The 5,293-nt window shown below is 33.0% G+C and overlaps 1 non-coding gene across 1 annotated transcript; it reads left to right on the forward strand.

Annotated features, from left to right (window-relative positions):
- Positions 1-2,888: 2,888 nt before the first annotated feature.
- On the forward strand, positions 2,889-3,052 carry LOC132538892 (U1 spliceosomal RNA). The gene has a single exon (XR_009550197.1). It is a non-coding gene; the product is annotated as a U1 spliceosomal RNA (small nuclear RNA).
- The last annotated feature ends 2,241 nt before the right edge of the window (positions 3,053-5,293 follow it).

Below are 5,293 nucleotides of genomic sequence, written 5' to 3' on the forward strand. Positions count from 1 at the left end.
TAAGGTTACTGGAAATATAAAAATAAAAATTATATTTTTGGCTAACATTAAATAATTATTTTTTCTTTATGCATTTCTGCACAATAAGTCTAACAGAATAGTGCTTAACACCAGTCATCATTACATCATCAATGATATAAAAATAGAATATTCCTTTGTAAGTGAATGTAATTAAATTTCCTATAATATGAGTTTTAGGAACAAATTGAAGCTATAAATTAAAATGCACTAAATTAATTCAGGACAGATAAGATATATTACAAAACCTATATATTTACTTCATGGCTTATTACCTCCCAAAGATGGAGATGGGTCTATTTTTTATTAGTTTATTATTTTTTATTTTATTATTGTATAATAAATATTTGAAAATCAAGTGCTTCTTTTCAATTCTAATGAAATAAAATATAGCATTTTCAAATATAAATTTGGGAAGCCTATCTTCTTTTGATTTTCCTGTGAAAAATCCAGATGGTGGCTCACCTGGTTAAGTGCACACATTACAGTGTGCAAGTATGCTGGGTCAAGCCCTTGGTCCCCACCTGCTAGGGAAAGCTTCACAAATGGTGAAGCAGTGCTGCAGGTGTCTCTCTGTCTCTCTCCTCTATCTCCCTTTCTGCTCTCAATTTCTGCTCTCTGTTTCTATTCAATAATAAATAAATAGGTGATAAATAAATAAATGAAAAAAGCTATTTGTTATTAACCTTAACATCCACATATTCTCGTCAGTGATCTTCTGGCTCTGACTGTCTACCAGTCTGGATAATTCACAATGAAGTGTTATCTATCTGTGGCTCATGTAGAGACAATAGGAGATGCTTTACTGAGCTCTCACAGTATTCTGTAGCCTGTGTTTTATCCTTGTCACTCACTATCATAAAGATCTTGGGTGGCAGTATGATTATTGAAGTTTTACAGATGAGGAAAATTGCAGACTTTTAAATAATTTACTCATAATAGCATGGCTGGTTAATGCTAGGAAAGCTCTTCTATAGAATTTTCTTAATACTGTGTTGCTATAGCTTATTTTTTATCACCATTTGGCAGAAACACTGTTTCTTCTTGGATGATGCCTTATTACTTTTATCCCAAATGATTTACCTCTTCATTTAGCCTCATTAATCTATTCCTTTTGGATATCATATATTATATAGGCTATATTCATTGACAGTTTAATGCTATTAATTAAAAAAATTCTTATATGTCCTTGTGTCAGTTTATAACAACTTAATATGAGTAATACTTGGTTCTCCAGCAAAATTATAAATACCTTGAGGGCAGATGCATTGCTTCAGACATAATGGATACCTCTTGAAGCAAAGACCCCAATTTATAAGATGCCTACTAAATAAAAATAAAATTGAATTATGTCAGCAGATGTATCTTTAGTTCAATATTCCTATATTCAGCATTTACTATAATTTGAATAGGCCAGAATTAGTGCTTTATTCTTAGTAGGAAAACATTACACAAATCTCACAGCAAAAAATGCTACTGGCAAAATTACCTCTATTTCTTTGAGTTTTGTCTATTAAAAGGAAGCATTTCATATTGCAAAAATTTGTTTCATGTAGCTCTAAGGTAACAACTTCATCTTTGATAATAAATGAGTGTGGAATGAGAAAAAATTCACTTAAAGCTACATTATGTTAGGATAGATATATTCTTGCTCATCTTTGTTTTTTTAAAGATTGAATTATCCTGAAATGTAAAAATCAGGCTATCTTTACAGAGGAAAATTTAAGTTGGAAATATAATCACAAAAGCAATAATCAGAAATGTATTTCAAATGATCATTTATTAAAAATTCTAAGATTTTTACTATCTAAACACCTGATTTCCAAAACAAAACAAAATTTGCAAAACACATAAGCACAAAGACATTTCTTGGGGGTGGAAGACATTTCTTGGGGGTGAGGGCTACTTATTGATTATATTCATAATTATTCTGTTCCTCATAGTCCAAATAATGATGTGATTTCTCATTATCAAGGAATCTTTCTATATTATGTAAAATATAACCAGGAAAGGAATAGTCTTGAAACACCTCAGTGATCAATTTATCAGCACTGACTTGCTCAAGGAATGCCAGTCTTCATTTATATGTTGGATTTGTTTCTGCCCAATTGCTTCCTGAAGGACAGCTCCAGTTGAAAGTGATGCTGTCAGCTCCAGCTTTATCAAGTGTTGTCTTTCCCTTTTATTTCTAAATCCTTCCAAAATAAGTCATGGTACAAGGTGAGGGATCCACGGTTCAGTTCCTCATCTTTTGTGCTCCTTGTATCAATGAAGAAATGATTATCTTGGAGCTGAAGGAAGAAGAAAAGTTGAGGGAAAAGTTAGAAAACATCATGAGAGGTAAGAGCTGATGTCACTTAAGTGGTTAACAAACAATTTAAATTACAAAGAGAATTTTAAATAGTTTGAGTCATTGCAATTTAAACACTCTGCATTTCTAAAATCTAGTAAACTTTGCTCTGTACCAACAGAATTGTTGAAATATGTGTATGCACCTGTGTATGTGCATGCTCTGCATATTCATTTATGAAAAGGAATTCATTATGCTCTGGGACTCAGGTTCTTTAAAGTCTTTACTTAAATGAGAGCATAATAAAGAGAGAACAAATTCAAAGCACTGTTCAACTCTGGCTTATGGAAGTTCCAGATTTTGGTCCTGGGATTTTGGGCATACAAGCAGGCATACAAGTCAGGTACCCAATCACTGTGCTACTCCCTCTCCTATCCCCTACTGAACTCATGTTGAATGGAAAAGAAATCAGAAGTGAGTAAAGATTTCATCAAATGAATTAGTACAGTAGTAACCAAATCTTAGAGCTATGAATAGACTATGACTTACCTTTCCTGTTAATTTTCAAAATCATGAGATGATACTTACCTGGCAGGGGAGATACCATGATCACGAAGGTGGTTTTCTCAGGGCGAGGCTTATCCATTGCACTCCGGATGTGCTGACCCCTCCGATTTCCCCAAATGTGGGAAACTCGACTGCATAATTTGTGGTAGTGGGGGACTGCGTTTGCGCTCTCCCCTGTAAAAAAACTAAAAAAAAAAAAATCATGAGATCATCTAATATTTCATGATGTAAATTAGGCATTTTTAAAAATAATCTAGATTACAGTTCATTTTTATTAGACTTGATTTTTAGATTTATTCACTAAAATTTAATCTGAAACACTGATGCAGTAGTTTATATTTGGTGGATATACCCAGGTAAGAATTATAATATGGGTTTTAGAGTCTTGAGAAGAAAATAATCCTTTTTGCTTTCTATTCAAGTTGAACAATTGGATGGTCACTTAAATTACTTTTCTTGGAAATATCTGGAATGAATAGTAAAGTATAATTTTCGAGGAAGTTAATGCTTTGCAGTATAGCCTTTGACATATGAATACAATTTCATTATGTACCAGAACCCCACAATTCTTATCTATCCCTTCTTCTCCCTTCTTCCCTAGAGTCCTTTATTTTGATGCAATACACTATTAAGTATAACTTTTATCTTTTAGTTATAAGTTCTTATGGAATAGAAGTATTATGTTGATGATAGTACAAAAAAAAAAAAAGAAAAACAGGCCAGGATAGGCATCAGTTAATGGTCATTTCATCATTGACATTATAATATGTGAGTATCAATTATTTCAATTTACAGTGTAATACTAAGATTGAAACTGTGGTCATTTAAAATCTAATATGAAAATTCTGGACAAGTTCATTAAATCACAGAAGAGTTAATATCCAAGACCATTCTTGGCTGAATTCTGTCAGAAAACTGATTTTACAGAGAATAGTATAAGTCAATAATTAGTTACTCTTATTTTCATATTCAAAAGAGGTATGGTATCAAAATTATGTATTTGTTGGCAAATAGATTATATGTGGATTTTGCAATTAATTTCTATATCAAAAATTATCTTTAAAGTTATAAACTGTGATTTTCCCATTTACAAAGTTATATTAAAATTGCTTCTTTTCTAATCTTGTTTTTCAACTTCGGCCTGAGAGTGAGATCATCCCATATTCACACACAAGTCGAACCTGAAATGGAATTGGAGTATTACACCAAAGTAAAAGACTCTGGGGTGGGTGGGTGGGTGGGGAGAATACAGGTCCATGAAAAATGATGAATGAAATAGTGGGGGTTGTATTGCTAAATGGGAATCTGGGGAATGTTATGCATGTAAAAAAAAAAAAAAGAAGTAGAAACGCAAAGCAGAAATTGACTGAGTTTGGAATATGGCACCAAAGTAAGAAAGCAGAAGTATACTAGAGTTTGCAGTGAGTATCTCCCTAATACTTCCTCTCCACTTTTCCAAGCTTTGGGTCCATGATTGCTCAACAATTTGTTTGGCTTTGTATGTTAACTCTCTTTTCAGTCACCAGGTTCCAGGTGTCATCAGGATGCCGGCCAGACTTCCCTGGATTGAAGACACCACCAATGTGTCCTGGAGCTCAGCTTCCCCAGAGACCCATCCTACTAGGGAAAGAGAGAGGCAGACTGGGAGTATGGACCGACCAGTCAACGCCCATGTTCAGCGAGGAAGCAATTACAGAAGCCAGACCTTCTACCTTCTGCAACCCTCAATTACCCTGGGTCCATGCTCCCAGAGGGATAGAGAATGGGAAAGCTATCGGGGGAGGGGGTGGGATATGGAGACTGGGCGGTGGGAATTGTGTGGAGTTGTACCCCTCCTACCCTATGGTTTTGTTAATTAATCCTTTCTTAAATAAAAAAATAAAAAATAAATAAAAAAAAATTGCTTCTTGTCAGTATACTAGTGAAGTTATTTTTATTCAAATATTCTTTGAGAAAGCATGTAAAAAGAAACCATAATACATTAATGTTATCTCTAATCTCATAGATATTAACATCATTAGCTATAAAGAACATGAGACAAAATCGGAATTAACTTACCTCTGGTGAGAGTCAGAGTAAAATGCTATAGCATTCTCTTTAATTCTAAGAACTGGCACCAAAAACTAATTCATAGATTCCTAGAATGGTATTAACTAACTTCCAACATAGTGATCAAATATGAGACTTTAAAATTTTTCTTTTCAGTATCATACAAAAATAGTTTTTTTGAGATAATGTAATATCAAAGAGATTTTTTTATTCTAGTAAATGTATTTATTCTCGACTTCTAAGTTTTATGCTTTAATCCTTTCTTGAATAGATAGATGGACTTTACACAGAGAAGTTTTGAAGTAAAATATTTGAAACTAAGCAGATCATTTTCAATGGAATGCTTAGATTTTTATAAAACTTAAATTC

This window comes from Erinaceus europaeus, chromosome 5 (assembly GCF_950295315.1).
Source record: "Erinaceus europaeus chromosome 5, mEriEur2.1, whole genome shotgun sequence".
Taxonomy (NCBI): Eukaryota; Metazoa; Chordata; class Mammalia; order Eulipotyphla; family Erinaceidae; genus Erinaceus; species Erinaceus europaeus.